At 38.4% G+C, this 15721-nt stretch overlaps 1 long non-coding RNA gene across 1 annotated transcript; it reads left to right on the plus strand.

Moving 5' to 3' along the window:
- The first annotated feature begins 947 nt into the window (after nucleotides 1–947).
- LOC137850275 (uncharacterized) lies at nucleotides 948–4367 on the plus strand. The gene is made up of 3 exons (XR_011092426.1): nucleotides 948–1157; nucleotides 1517–1605; nucleotides 3336–4367. It is a non-coding gene; the product is annotated as an uncharacterized lncRNA (long non-coding RNA).
- Nucleotides 4368–15721: the final 11354 nt, after the last annotated feature.

Consider the following 15721-nt stretch of genomic DNA (forward strand, 5'->3'; position numbering starts at 1 on the left):
CCCGTATAAATGGAAGGGAGAACCTGGGCCATTTCCCCTTTATTACTATTGGGCCAAAAAGCAAGAAAGATTGCACCCCAGTAGGCACTAAGAAAGCTGATGGAAGTTATTCAACACCATTCTGTTGCCTGTATCTGAAGCTGCACCTGAGAATTTGACCTGCCTCCAGACCACAAGACAAACTGAATTATAACTGAGGGGGACAACTGTGGGGGAGCCGTGCTCTGTGCAGGCTGGTAAATCACAGCCCAAAAGCTGGCTCTGTTTTCTTTCCCTTTAGGCAGGTAAATCTCCTGCTGGCCATTTAAGTCTATCTGCATATCTAATTCTTTCCAGAAGCGATGCTCTGTCCTATATCTTATGCAGCCATGCACAAAGCATGTTTAAAAGGGCATGTCAGTGGCTGATGGCAAACAGTGCAGTTCTCAGCAGATAGTAAAACATCCCCCTGACGCTAATCAGTATTGTAAATGAACTGTGATGTTGAGTAAGTGCATTTCTGTGTCACAAATTTGGTGAAACTGTGGCTTGGGTGTGATTTCTACAGTTGTTATTCAACTCAAACAAGAGATTTTTTTTTTTTTTTTGGTTGGATGGTTTTTGTTATTTTTTAGGGTTTTTGTTGTTGTTCCCCATTTTGGTTTCCTAAATTAAAAAATCTTTTATGCTTTAAAGCTGTCACTTCTATGTTGCCTGCTTCCAATCAGATCCTAAATTAAAGTGATTAGGGTTTTATTTGCATGCCCAGTGCACACCTGGAAGTTGTAGAACTAAGCTTATCTTCAGGTACATGCAGATTATGTTTTACTCCTCTTCTGGTCTGCAGTCTTAGTGCAGTTACATGAGGCACAGCACAACCTGACCATTTCTGAGCATCCAGACGTTGGAAAAGTTCTCTCTCTCTCTCTCTCTCTCTCTTTCTCTCTCCCTATATATTTATTTATTTATTTATTTATTTATTTATTTATTTTCCCCCTACAAAATGGAAGAAATACGGCCTCTGCATCATGAGAACTAAAGGCACTTCAGCTGGAAGCTGGACCAGCTAGGTGGCACTAGAGGTGAAGGAGCAGACATGCAGGAGCACACGTGCCTTACCCTTGGGGAGGACAGCCCTAGCACAGGAAACCTCTCTGAGGCTGAGAAGTATTGGACATGTGGGTTAGAAATCTCTTTACAACTCTTTTCTGTACCTGTCTCTGTGTTAGGGTGCACTGGGAACCTAGTTTGCGCAAACAGCCATTGGGAAGAATTAGTATGTGGGGGAAAAAAAAAAAAAAAAAAAAAGGCTTTATATTTTATATCCACTACTTCACTGACACGGATTAAATTAATATGTATGTATATATATATACACATAAGGGATTGTTTTACTCAAATGCTGTTTTGCAGATACCTGAGCCCATGTTCACTTCCGCTAACTCCAGGGTCTTATAGAAGTTGAATCAGGTTTTAAGTACTAACTTATTTCTGTTGGCTGCAGAAAGAGCTAAAGTCAATTATGTTTTACATTTAGGTGCCATGTTTGGTGCTCCTGCCCTGTTTGGTGTCCTGCTCTCTGCAGCTGGAGTCCGGATTGCTACCAGCACCCCAAATGGCTAGAGTGTAAGAGAGAACTCAAATATTTTGAAATAATTGTGTGTGAATATGAAACTGTGACCTAAAAATATATACATATATATTTTGTAAATATTAAATGCACTCAGAACAGGTCTAGAATAATTCCTACTATAACATTTCTCTACTATTCGTATATATATGAATATATATTATTTTCCACTAATATATATTATTTAATATATATTTAGTATATATTTATTATATTATTTACCACTAATATATATATATTAGTGGAAAAGCTGAAATATTATGTAGAAAGTAGACAACAGTAAAAATAATCTCATGAAGCTTTGCAAAAACATGCAACAGCATGGAGCTTATCAGTGACTTTAAGTCTGGGTATGCTGGGACTTCCCTTTTGTGTATGTTTAGCAATTTATTTTTTTTTTTAAAGAAAGAAAACAGGAGATGTTTTGACTGCAAATATGTGAAATGTCAATTGCATAACATGGATTGTAATCATGATGGAGGTCTTATTTCACTGAGCAATTAAAAGATCATGAAACTTTAGCTTTAGGTACCTCACAGAGACTCTGGATATAGAGATTTTTAAAAAGTACTACAACTAAATAATTTAAAATATATCTGGTGTTCTCTTACTCTTGTGACTGTGATTAACTTCATGTATTTATACTGTTCTTGCATTGTCCTGGCAGAGGTCAAAACCTAATATCTATCCACTCTTTCCACTTACATGAAATTCCACTCCCTGGTTTCTCTCTATGCTCTCTCTCCTTTTTAACATATTTTTAATAAAATTGGACTTTGTCTCTCAGGCATCTGAGTGCATACACATTGTTATCGAGGTTCATCTAGTTGTTCACTAACCATACAAGAAGATGGCTCTCACCATTATGACTGCCACAGAAATAGTCCCTTGGTACAGACTGTATATTTGTACTGAACAAGAAAAGATGTGAAAGAAGATGTGAAGAAAAAATGTGATAGAAAGTTGAGGAATTTATTATAATTTGTTATGCCTTACATCTAAGGGAAAGCAGCTCTGCAGGCCCTCATATGTTCTGTGTACTATATGAAGTATTTTATTATTTTAGAGATCAATCAGTCTGAGTGATATTTTCCAGTTTCAGAAACGCCTCTTACCTCATTAAAAACATCCTGCTTTTGTTGAACCTGAGTTCTTTCATAGAGGGGGCAAATGCTAGAGTACTCCAGTGAGCAAATTCTCTGTCAAGCCTAGGCTTTCCAGTTCAATCATGTTACTAAAAGCTGCTTTCTTAGTGTCCTTCTCACTAATTTGGTTGTGACAGATCAGGCTATTCTAGCTCTGACCACTCACAGAAAACATCAGTAGGAAATGCTGACATTTTGCTGGCTGTTAAATATTATTTCTTAAGGGGGAGGAGCAGTATTATGGGAATGATCCTCAGCTGATTGATGTTCACCTTCATTATGTGCAAAGATATTAGAAAGAGAAACAGCCCTTTGGGGAAGGATCAGTTGCTTTACTGGTTACTAGGGATGTTCAGTACCACAGGTTCCTACACTGAGTCCAAGTCTGCTCCACTGTTGCTGCTTATGGTCGGACTGGGTGATCTTGAAGGTCTTTTCCAACTGTAATGATTCTATGATTATCTCCAGCTCCAGGAAGACAGTGGGCACATGTCCTAAGATTATTGTCATCCAAGCATGAGACTTTGCGAGCCTTCAAATGTGTACTTTATAGGTGTATCACTGAGCTTATTTTTCTTCAGGACCATACCTTCTGGTGACATGTATTCACCTGGGAGACCCACCTGGATGAAAATTGTACTGTTATTCTTAAGCAGTAAACATCTGGCACTAGAGAAGATTCCTTCTGGGATATCTGATAGCCCTTTACCAGAGCACTGGACCACTTTGAAAAAGGTAAGAAAAGTGAAACTGCCATTGTTATCAGCAAAATAAGAGTTTCATAACTGTGTATGTAAATTCATTTCAAATATCCATATTATCTGTAACAGATATATTGTCATTTTCTTCCCTGTATCAGTAGTACATACATAAAATTTCTACTATTTACAGCTAGAGCACCAGCCATCTCTCCAAAAATATCTTTTGTGGATGAGGTTCCCTGGGGTTACATAATTATTATTATTATTTTTTTCTTAAGCTGATTTTCTCCTTCTTTTTTTAGAGTGTATATGACGTATGTTCTGAAACAGATATCCCTATTTAATTCTCTTTCTGAGCAACCGGATACTACATTTTTGCAATTTTTTTGAAGAAAGTTATTATCCCGCAGTTTGATGTATGATGAATATCTGATTTGTTCATTTGGTAATCGCATGCATGTGATGTATAACCAGACAGGAATTTCATATTAATGTGGCTCTAATAATTTATATCCTATGGAACAACCATTACTTTGACTTTCCACCATACATCATGAACATGTGTAGTCACATTCCTTATGACAACTAATTTTAAACAGCTTACGATCAGAAAGGAACTATGCTGTTTTATATAGAGGGCTCAACTGCCAGAGTAAGCACACTCTGGACAGCAGAAATGATCCTAAAAACTGTTGATAATCTGATTGTTTTATCTTCCACTTCCCTATAATAATGATTGCTTTTCTTTATAGTCCTCTGCCTTTCACTCCCTTTGGTAGCTTGCTTCTAGTTTCTGACCTAATTGTCTTTGCTTTTCCTGTTTTAATTAAGTGTTCCTGAACCATAATTCCTTTTCCCTTCCCTTCCCTTCCCTTCCCTTCCCTTCCCTTCCCTTCCCTTCCCTTCCCTTCCCTTCCCTTCCCTTCCCTTCCCTTCCCTTCCCTTCCCTTCCCTTCCCTTCCCTTCCCTTCCCTTCCCTTCCCTTCCCTTCCCTTCCCTTCCCTTCCCTTCCCTTCCCTTCCCTTCCCTTCCCTTCCCTTCCCTTTTCTGTTCCCTCTTCCATTTGGCAAGAGGAATGTTAATGACCCCTTTCCTGCCATTTCTCTCTGGACTAAAAGCCTGACTCTCTGGCATGAAAACATCCATCTTGGCTGGGTTTGTGACTTACGCTTCTGCCAGAGTGGAAACCTCCTTCTGCCCATGGGGGTGCTGAGAAAGGAGGCCTGCTCAGCTGTGCTTGGATGTCGGTAACACTCCTACCCAAGCGGATGTCCTTGATCTCTGCAGGGGCAGCCAGCAGAAGAGCACAAGGTGTGGCAGCAAACAGATCACTCAGAAATGCAATCACTGTACCCTCACATTTTTATACAGCTGCTGTGTCACCCGTGCATTTCAAGACTGAGCTAGCGCTATTGTGTTTCAAAGGCAAAACTGTGTTTTTAAACTTCACATTGAACTTATGAACTGATTGGAATGTCTTCGACGTCCTTTTTTCCTGTTTTCAGGATTTTTCCTGTTCCTCCTCCAATTGTCTCTATTAAGGAAAAGAAACAAACAGTTGTGGAAAATACAGATAAAACCATACAGCCTATTAACATAAAAGCCTGTGGATTAAATTTTTAATTTGTATAAATTAAGAAAAAAGTGCTTGATATCTCTGAGTCTTTTCTGATTTATACCGGCTGTGGGACCTGGAACCTCTGGTAATGGAGAATGCAATTTCTCTTCCATGATAAATGCTAGTGGGTTCTTAAGCTAGTAAATACATTTGTATTTCAACATGGATAAGAATAACATGGCTCTTTAAATTGCAAATTGTATTTAATCCACCTTTTAACCTATCTTCAAATCATTTCAATAGCTTTAGATATATGGCACATGACTTCTTGAGTGACAGATTTCCAGGGGAGGTGTAGAATTAGTAAAACCTTGTCAGACCAAAATAGTTTATCCATATCTGCTGGAACTCTGTTTTTTAAATACACACACACACATATATATACATGTATATTTTTTTTCTGCCTACCTCAGAAAATTAAAAACATTAACTTATGAGAGATAATTATTTATATTCATATGATTATAATTAAGCAATTAATTTCTGGAATTGACCCATTATTTCCTATCTCTCTATTTGTCTAACCATCCATCCATCCATCATTCACCACCAGACAGTTCACTAGGCTATATTTACCTTTAGCATTCTGCAAGTCTAACAAAAGTTACTTTGTCCCCTTGTAATTTCTGAAAGCACCCTTGCCCCAGGTATTCAGACAGAAAATCTAAGCTTAATTCCATTAAAAAACACAGTCCTGTGTGTAGCTGAGAGAAAGAGGTGTGAGATAGCCATAACGGTCATTGATATCTTTGTCCACAGTAGGTCAAGGAAAGTATCTGCTTTTTGCTGAAGTGGATAGTCAAGAAAAGAATTAATATATCTTACAATGAAATTTGAAAAAGTAACAACAATATTCCTTACAACATTTTCCTTTAGTTTTATTCTTATATCCTGTGAGTATAATTTCCCTCAGGCTTTCACTTGAACATGGAAGTCAATCAAATCCATTCTGAAGACTGCAGTCTGGCACTGCCCCTTGTCCCACATGCAGACAGCAAAGGGCCTGTTGCATGTTACCTTGGGCTACCCTGCTCACATGGGGTATTTGCCTGGAATTGTCTCACACTGATGTTGACTTGTGTCCTGGTTTTGGCTGGGATAGAGTTAATTTTCTTTCTCGTAGCTGGCTTGGCACTGTGGTTTAGATTTAGGAGAAATATAATGTTGATAACACAGGGATGGTTTCAGTTGTTGCAGAGCAGTGCTCACACAGAGCCAAGGCTGTTCCTGCTCCTCACACTGCCCTGCCAGTGAGGGGCTGGGGGTGCACCAGGAGCTGGGAGGGGACACAGCCAGGACAGCTGACCAGAGGGATGTCCCATATTTTATGCTCAGCAATAAAATTTGGGGAGAATTGTCTGGGATGAGGGAGAGGAGAAGACTGCCACTGCATGGGGACTGGTTGGGCATTGGTCATCAGGTGGTGAAAAATTGCACTGCATCAATTGTTTTGTATATTCTTTTATCATTATGATTATTATTATTTTCCATTCCTTTTCTGTCCTATTAATCTGCCTTTATCTCAACCTATGAGTTTTTACTTTGTTTTTCCCAATTTTCTCCCCCATCCTACTGGGGGTTTTGGGCAGGGAGTGAGCAATGGTTCTTAGCTGCTTGCTGGGTTAAAACACAACAACTTAAGTTTAGAAGTGAGTCCAAGAAGGGTCAGAGACTGAATAAAGGAATATGGTTGATGATGGCACCACCTCTGTAAGGGATATGTTTGATGCAGTGGTTTCCATTGCGGCAACAAGGCGGTAGTTACTGCAGACTCAGAAAAGAATTTGAAAAACAAACAAACAAACAAACAAAACTATCATTGTCTATACAACTTTATCATGAATAGAGAAAAGTGCATTAATTAACCATTACAAACATAAAAAAATGCTATTTAAATCAGATTAGGACATAGGATTTCCAACCAAACAGAGCATGAACTGTAAAATTTTCCTCTTGAAACCCATGATTTTGTTTTGAAAACTCTTTTCCCCAACTACAGTTAAGGTATGGTTAGGTTTTCTCACACCTTATAATGTTACTAAGTTATATTGACTCCAAGGAAACTCAATATTATTCAAAAAACTCACTGGGAAAAAAAATAAAAATAAAAATAAAAAACTTTCTGAATGGATTAATTGTAATATCCTTATTTGTAAGTTAGAAGGGGGTTCATTTTGTTAGTCAGTATGAAGTATGAAGGTTAGAAGGATTTTCACAGACTGTTTTCACTCTTTCAGTCTAACAAACCCATTGCTGGGTACACAGTAACTGCCTAATGGTTATGACAAATACAAACTGTTGCATTTCACAGAGATGTTTCCTCAGCCTGCACCAAAGCACAGTTCTGCTTCATATATCCAACTCCTGCAGCATCCCATGGTACTGCCAGAGCCTGTGCCCATTGCATACCCCAGCAGCCTCCCATCTGTGCTGCCAAGAACGTGGAAGAGAAAAATGATAATTCTTGTGGCAAGAACAAGAACACAGAGAAGCACTCCAGCTTGTCTCTGTACCATCCCCAGAGTACCCCATCTCTAACAGGGAGTCAGTGGTGAGTGAGTCTTGATGTGACATCTCTCTCCAGCTTTTACAGGATTTCAGTAAGTCTGTTGAGAGCAATGTTTTGCCAGGGAGGCTACCACTTACATTCAGCATCTTCATGTTTGTATTAAGAGGGGGTGAGGATGGTTTTCTGGCAAAAACAGCAGCTAAGGAGCAAGGACAAGATACTCTTACAACCCTGACAGGGACTTTCTGTGTTACAGGACACTGTAACATGAGCATCATTGCCTGGAGCAAGACCTCTGCAAATGGCTGTGGACAGTGTTACAGACCTACAGATAGCAATGGGGCTGGGTATGGGAGCCAGATCCCATGGGGTTTTGGCCAGCTGCAAACCAAGGGTCAACAGCATGTGATCTGGCACTTAATGCCCTTAGCCCTAAACCAGAAAATTCTTTAGTACTTGTAAGCTCTTCTGGAATCACTGATCTGAAGGTCTGTGTAAGTGGAAAATGCTACAGATTTTATCTGTACAAGGGCTTTGATTTCGGAGCCTTCTTTGCACAGGCTGTCATTGAATTTAAAAAAGGAAAGTTCATGTTTTTATCAGTTGCATGTCTCCATTAAAAAAAAAAAAAAAAAAAAAAAAAAAGACTGAAGTAATTATATCGCTGCCTAAACAATTTTGATTTCAGGCAGGTAAGATGAAAATCCAGCAGTCATTTTCCTCCTGAATGCTTGAAATAGGAAGGATTGCCTCAAGGCTTTACACTGCAATTATTCCACTGTGTATTACTTTTATAATCATTTCCAGTCCAACTATGTGCTGACATTTACATATTATGTTATAGGTTTCAGCATGTTCCGAGCTCAGCCTGTGTTTTGCACTGTAGGCTAAATTCTTCTGTTATTACTGGTGTTATTTTTCTAATGTCTCCGCCTGAGCTGTCCACATGGAAGATGTTCTGGTATGTTTTGTTGGGATTAAAACAGGCTAAAGTAATAATGTATAGTGATCAGAAACACTTCTCAGTTAGGTGGCATAGTTTAGCATGACAGCACAATTCTTCTTTCGTCTTTAACAAGTCATCTGTCCCCAAAATAACATATATAAATGATATTAAAAAAAAACAAGAAAAAAACAAACAAACAAAAAAAAACAACAACAACTAGAGGAAATAAATATATATTTTGATAATGGTACCATTAAGTAAACATACTTAAATCCCACTAGAGTCTTATCTATTACCTCACACACTAACACATTAATGTCTGAAGAAATACCAGATGTGAAAAACAGAGTGGAAGTTAAATGACCACTCTTTTGTCTATTAAAAAAAGAATATCCCACTTAGTATTCCCCTATGGCTGAAATATGTGTTTTTATGGTACCATTTTCACACAGGGCTCTGTGATATGCTATCGATCTATGCATCTTGGAATGCTCACACGCCTGTGCTCTTTCTCAGAAAACTTTCTGGTAAGGTACAGATTCTCAAGCCACCCTGTCTACAGAAGCATATGTTAAGCTAGAATAGGACCAAACTTGGAAGCCTCTACAGGGCTTACTTGCAGATGGATGAAATTTTTGGTGCATCGTCAGGGTACATCAGAAGTCTGACTTCATATTTAATAGCAATGGAGGATATTAAGTATATTTGTCATAAAACTCTGTACTTCAGTGCTTGAAGTTTTTCCTTTTAAGGTTTCTTTCTCTGAGATCAATATTATGTTAGCTCCCATTGTGGATCTTCTGAATCACGGAGAAAATAGGCTATGTTACTGGGCTTGGGGGCTAAGGTTAGGTTTGTAGTGGGTACTAAGTACTAAAGAGACGTTGTATATAGAGCTGGTATTCACAAGTCAAGGTGGGGATTTGAAAGCTAGAGAAGTCTGAGAAAACTTAAGAGAATAAATGAAAGATTTTATTTATTTATTTATTTATTTTTATGGTAACAAACTCAAACGGGTCAATCTGGTGAGACATATTTTGTGACATGATCACAAATGAGTCAGAGATGGAGCAAAAAAAAAAAAAAAGTGCTAAAAGAACATTTTATATCTAGCAAACAAGGTCAGACAAGATTAAATGGCCAAAAGTTACTAACTTTTACTAACTCTTAATTTTCACTGACTTAGTTTTGTAAGTAATTATGCATTTTTTCTCATTCCAAGTTTTCCCATGCATATTTTATGAAAGCAGAGTGGAAAGATCTTTGCCTTAGAAGATGGCACAGTCTGTTAACATCAATACAGAGATCAGCAGAGTGAATGATGGGTCTACAATGAAGTTTTGTCTATTTGATGTATTCACTAAGGTTGCTCACATCTGGATTAAGCAATAGCACTTTCCTATCACATGTGAAAAGCTGTTTCTTTAAAAGTAGAGGTAGAGCTGCAGAGGATCTTGAATTGCTGGTCCATGCCCGTACAAAGCATGACTGAGTTTGGCACACAAGGAAGGTGCTGTGTCACTTGAGGAACACTGCCAACAAAGAGTGCCAAAGCAAGTACTCTACTGTTATTTGCAAATGCACTCTCTTGCTGCATCTCCCAATATTCTCTAGTAAGGTTTTCTTGTTTAGATGGCCTTAGTCTACCTTTATAATTGGTAAATATGCCCAAGAGTGCCCATGATTATCAGGCCAACAGTCATGGAAAGCACCCACACTATTTACATTTTCTTATCTTTTAAAACAGATAAGACACCCTTCTTCAGCTAGATTGCCTGGAGGGAATGGGTCCTGGACCCAGCAATTGCCTATGATTGGGAGTCATAGAATCATAGTGTGAGTTGGCCTTGGCCAAAACTGTGCCAAGAACTAGTTGAATTATTTACAAATATAGTTTACAGTCCAATTTCATCTGAGAATTCAGAAAAGAAATAAAAGCAATGAGGCTGAAGATGAAAAAATCTAGGAAAAGTGAGGAAGCTTTAGCAGGATGCCTCCCATAAAACATATAAGAAATGTTAGTAAAATTTACGTGAACTTAACTATACTACTGAAAAGGTACTCAGAAAAAAATATTTCTGACCCAGTACTCCCTGTGTATGTGTGGAGTATCGTGTTTCCAGTGAGACAAGTGGGGTGGGAGACATGGATTTTCTACTGATTTTCCCCAAAGCTTAGTTTTTGGCTCAGGTCAAAATGCAGTTGAATGAATCAAAGATCAGTCATCATTTGTATTTTGGTGTTGTCATTTCCAGAGCATTCCTTCTAAAAACAGCTTTTCAGAAATTTGTTTATTTGGATAAAGTGCTAAGGTAGCTTATATAGTCAAAAATTAAGTCAAGCATTTGAGGCTTACTGGTTGAATAAAAGGTTGGAAAAATAGCCAAAAACATAAACTTCTTACTTGCTCATTTGTTCTTGTGTCAGCCACTTGTTGCCTCAAAAATCTGAATCATTTACCCTGAATAGTTAAAGCATGTCTATATTAAATACCCAGTGCATGCATAGACCCAGAGGGGACTTCTCACAAAGTGAACAGATGCTGCTCTGAAGGTGTTACAAGCGTGTGGGAGAGCTGCGAAGGTGATTTTGCCTGGAGAGATAATGAACATTTTGGTGAGTTAGAGATGCTGACAGTAGTAGGGCAGTGCTACTGGAGGCTGGAAGTCGCTAGTGGTACCTGAAGTACACTGAGCTGCTAAAAGCTCTTGTGCCTGAGTCTCTACTTCAGGTCACCAAGGAGGTATGGGAGGCCACAAGTCATTACAAAGGGCAGGCTCTCATGTCGCCACCAAAGCACTCTGTTCATCAGACTAATAGTGCTTTCAGTGCTTCCACAAATGCCTGCTGTTTTATCACCCAGCCAACAGAGGGTTTTGTGGCGCTGCTTCTCAACCAAAATGGGATTGGGAGTCTCACAGTCCTCATCCAAAGCATGGGAGTGTTGAGTAAAGCTCTGATTGCAGCCCACTTGTTGCTGTATCAGTTAGGGAAACTCTCTCCCTGTTTTCAGACCTGATCAAAATGTGCTGATGATCCAAGAGCCACAGTGAAAAGCAATGCTTTCTGTTCAAAAGCAGTTGCAGAGTTTCTGCTCTGCCTGCCAGGGAGATAGTACTACACTGTAAAGGGGGTAGTGCTGTAAGATTTTCTAAGCTGTGAAAAAAAAATTTCAAGTTTCCAAAAAGAAGATGACTTTCCTATTACTTGGGTGAACATTGGAACATTGAAGCACAGCTATATACCTTCTGGAGTATGAAAAAAATAAAACAAAACAAAAATATTAAGATCCACAGAGTGTTCATTCCCTGAGCTAAGGGGCATTACTATTCCCATGTGTCTTGTTATCAGTCTTACTACAGCAACAATAAGAAGTTCCTTTTCCAGCAATGTCATTTTATCTTTCCAAGCTTTTTACCCCTATCCACAAAGAACAGAGAGGTAAGGAACCGAATGGTTTCCATCCCTTTCCCCACGTCAGTACACAGCGATCTTCCTCATATGCTGTTTTTGTACTGTCTTCTGCCAACTCAAGTTCATCATTTGAAATTCTCTCCACCCCTTATAAATCCTTCTCCTTCTAATTTCTTTACTAATGTTGACAACTTCATCCTTTCCTCTCTCTCAGACTCATATTTCTTTTAATCTTTGATCCTGCTTCCCCCAGCTTTTATCCTACATACAAATTCTGGCAAAATATTTATCAGATGCCATTTGGCTTTTGTTGTGCTGCATTATTTTGTTGTTGCTGTTTTTTGTTTTGTTTTGTTCTTAACATTACAAAAAAAAAAAAAAAAATGACTCTTCATTTAAATCTTAGGATAATAAAATGCTTGTAGTTTGACAGCTCTGGCTCCACATATTGGAACTTTCACCAGGTTTATTTTGACTATATTGATTCCACTGCCCTCCAAATAGCTCAGGAGTTCAAGCTTCAATCTTATCCTTTCAAAGAGGGGAAGTTACCCTGCCCTTTAGCCTTTCTAGACGTTTATGTTACTCCATACAATAAGTTTAAATTTCTTAAACTTGAAGGTGTTCTTGTTTTATTGAAGTATATTACAGATCAGTGGCAGAGAACATAACCAGTTCATTCAGTCCACTCATGCTAGCTCCAAATCTCTTAATTTCTAAGCATGGATTTCTTTTCCACCTTGTTTTCCAGGAGATGGTAAGGGCTCACAGTAAAATCATATCTTACTCTTTAGTTACAACGCACAGACTTCTCTCTGACTTTTAAAATGGGACCTCTGAGACAGATGCAAGTCTTCTGCTTTTGCACACTGTGAATAGTTGTGAATAGTTTTATACTGCACAGAAGAGATTTAAGACCAAAACTAGGAGAGAAGCCCATCTGCCAGCCTAGAGGCTCCAAAACCCTGGAGAGATCTAGCTGAAGTCATTAGCACTCAGACCCAGCTCCCACACTGACCAGTCCTCAGAGAAGAAATTTTAGGCCTCTGCTTGCTTGCTTTCCTCTCAACACTGACTACATCATCCTTGTGGGTCACTCATGGAAATGAAAATAAACAGAGTCCATGGCAACTCCCCCCAATCATTCAGTGTCTGCTTTCTGCATTGCAAATGGTGTGTTATACAGCTGTTCTGCCATAGCTGTCTTTTCCAGCTCTGAATGCTTTATCACTGCATCTTTTCTTTCGCACTCGACCAAAATTTACTTCCAAATGATAAATCTCAAAAAAGATTTTCTGAGATTTAACACCTCCTCAAGAGTGAGCTTTGGAGAAATCTACTGCTGACAGAAAGACAGAGATACTCCAGTGCAATTTCATGGGGACATTTGAGCAGACCACCACCTGTATTCCACGTTTGGTTACTCACTCTTCTCTTTTTTAAGCCAAAGAATTGTGTAATCATGCACATCTGTGCAAATATAGCATGCAAAGAGCTCACAGTAGTCTGTGTCAGCTCTCTCTCTCCTCCTTGTGGTTTTGGCTGGAATGGAGTCTGATGAAGGACACGTTCAGCTTCAGATAGAAGAGGTCTATCCAACAGTTCTGCATGGAAAGTCTGTACTGTCCTTGGGTTTTCAATCATCTAGCTAGATACACACCTCATTTTGTTTTCACTTCCAAACCAAAAATAGTTGTGGAGGTCACACGAGTGTCTTCTGTTCTTTTCTTCACAGCCGCAAAGACACGGTGGACAAAAAAAAAATAATATTATGTGTGTCTCAATGACTCATTATGAAGAAGTACAGAAACCTATCCAAAAAACTTTGGATTAGTTTACTTTAACAATTTCTCATCTAGAGTTTATGCATCTGTAAGCAGTCCTGTGTGATGGGGAATAGGGAGGAGGAGGGTGGTATAACGTTCATGAATGAGTGCACCTACCAGGAGGTACATGTAGAAAGCTATTTTTCCAATATGGAAAGAAAAGTCCTGGAAAATTCCATTCATAGTACATGCAAGTGACTGTGGGCAGAACTGATGCAGAAGTATATTCTCATAACTTGTGATGCTGGTATTTGTAAGGGAAGATGAACTTCCAGAAGCTGTTTGTTTGTTTGTTTGTTTGTTGTTGTTTCATTGGTTGGTTTGTTTGTTTATTTGTTTTCTGGGGACTGGAAATGTGCCTTCTTCTGTAGTCTGAAGGTCCAGAAAGACTTCTAGGGTGTTTGTGGAGGAATGGATTATCCTTAGGACCTCTGCAGTACTGTGACTGGTGACTCATAAGTCGCAAATCTCCGAACATCAATGGCAAGCATTGGGTGAGTTTGACAGAAGTTCATACAACCACCCACATTCTTAAATCAGGAGACACTTGATTACTTTAAACATTAAATCTGAATAGCTGAAATGAATCAATCAAGCTGTTTTTGCTCTTGAAGCCCCTAATGGCTTATCTCCATTCAATCCAAATTCATCATCCTTTCATTTCCATCAATATCCACTAAACTGATGGAAAATTTTCAAGCCAGAATTTTCAGTTTTCTCCTAGCCTCATCCTTGGGAAGAGTGTCCAGTGATTATACATAAATCTAAATCATTTTCCTTCCTCCTCAAAGCCTGCCTCTGCTTCAAAACCAGTTCAAGTATTGTGAATGATTGCGTTTGCTGAGGCCACCACATATCACATTACCAGGCAAGGTAACCTTATTTCACTCCTATAAAATAATTTATATTTTTATCTTGACTATAAATGTATCAGTGTGGGGACTTTCTTTTTGCTCAGTGTGTGATGTGCCCTACATTGCTTGGTCCAGGACATGGCTTTAAGGCAACAAAGAAAAAGAAATAACTATAAAGAAAAGTGTGAGTGTGCACATGTGAGAGTAGGGGAGCCCCACATTTGTTGAGTGAAGAGCAGTAAAATATATAAAAATAGCAAAATATGCTAATTTAAATTAAATTTAGTTTATTTATTTATTTATTTTTATCTGTCAGATAAAGAAACAATCTGAAGTTCAATTTTTTTCCATTTTCCCAGTGTTTGTCAATGCCTTGCAAACAGTAGAAAAAAGGATAAAGATTTTATTTTTCCTCTTTCAGGTATAATGAAATTGCTCTCCAACAAGTAAGAACCTAAAATTTACTTCAGTTTCTTCCCTAGAAGGCAGCTCATTAAGCTCCCTGACAGCAGAAAGCAGTCTGTTAAATGTTGCTCAACAGCATGCCAAAGCTTCAAAGAGATAGCACTTTCCTTCTCAGAGGGGCCTTATTCTTAAAGTATGCACTCATAAAAAATGAGGATTTAACACAATGAACTTCTGAAGCTTTAGAGTTAATTTGAGCTAGAAAACGTAAATAAAATCTATCTGCTACACTTTGCAATCAGTTGATCAGTACATTCACCATTGAGATCATGTTTAAAGCTTCTATTTTTATCAGGCAATGACCAGAGGCATCCTGTGTGCTGAAGTTAGAGAACAATAATCCCATAATGGGTTTCCTTGCATCTATTAACTTCAAAGTAAAAATAAATAAATAAACAATAAAACAATCCACATCATGAACGAAAACACAAACTCCAGGCTGACTAATGAATGGATGCACAGAAACTCATCTGTTAACAGTATTAGCTTAAAAACCAGCAGGTTCAATGCATGTGAAAACATGTAGGAAACATGTAGGAAGGATCATACACCAACAGAGCTATTAAAATTAGAAAAAAACAACAAACAAACAAACAAACAAACAAAAAAAAAAAAACAAACTTGTGCTTCTAAC

Source organism: Anas acuta, chromosome 1 (genome assembly GCF_963932015.1).
Source record: "Anas acuta chromosome 1, bAnaAcu1.1, whole genome shotgun sequence".
In the NCBI taxonomy this organism is placed as follows: domain Eukaryota; kingdom Metazoa; phylum Chordata; class Aves; order Anseriformes; family Anatidae; genus Anas; species Anas acuta.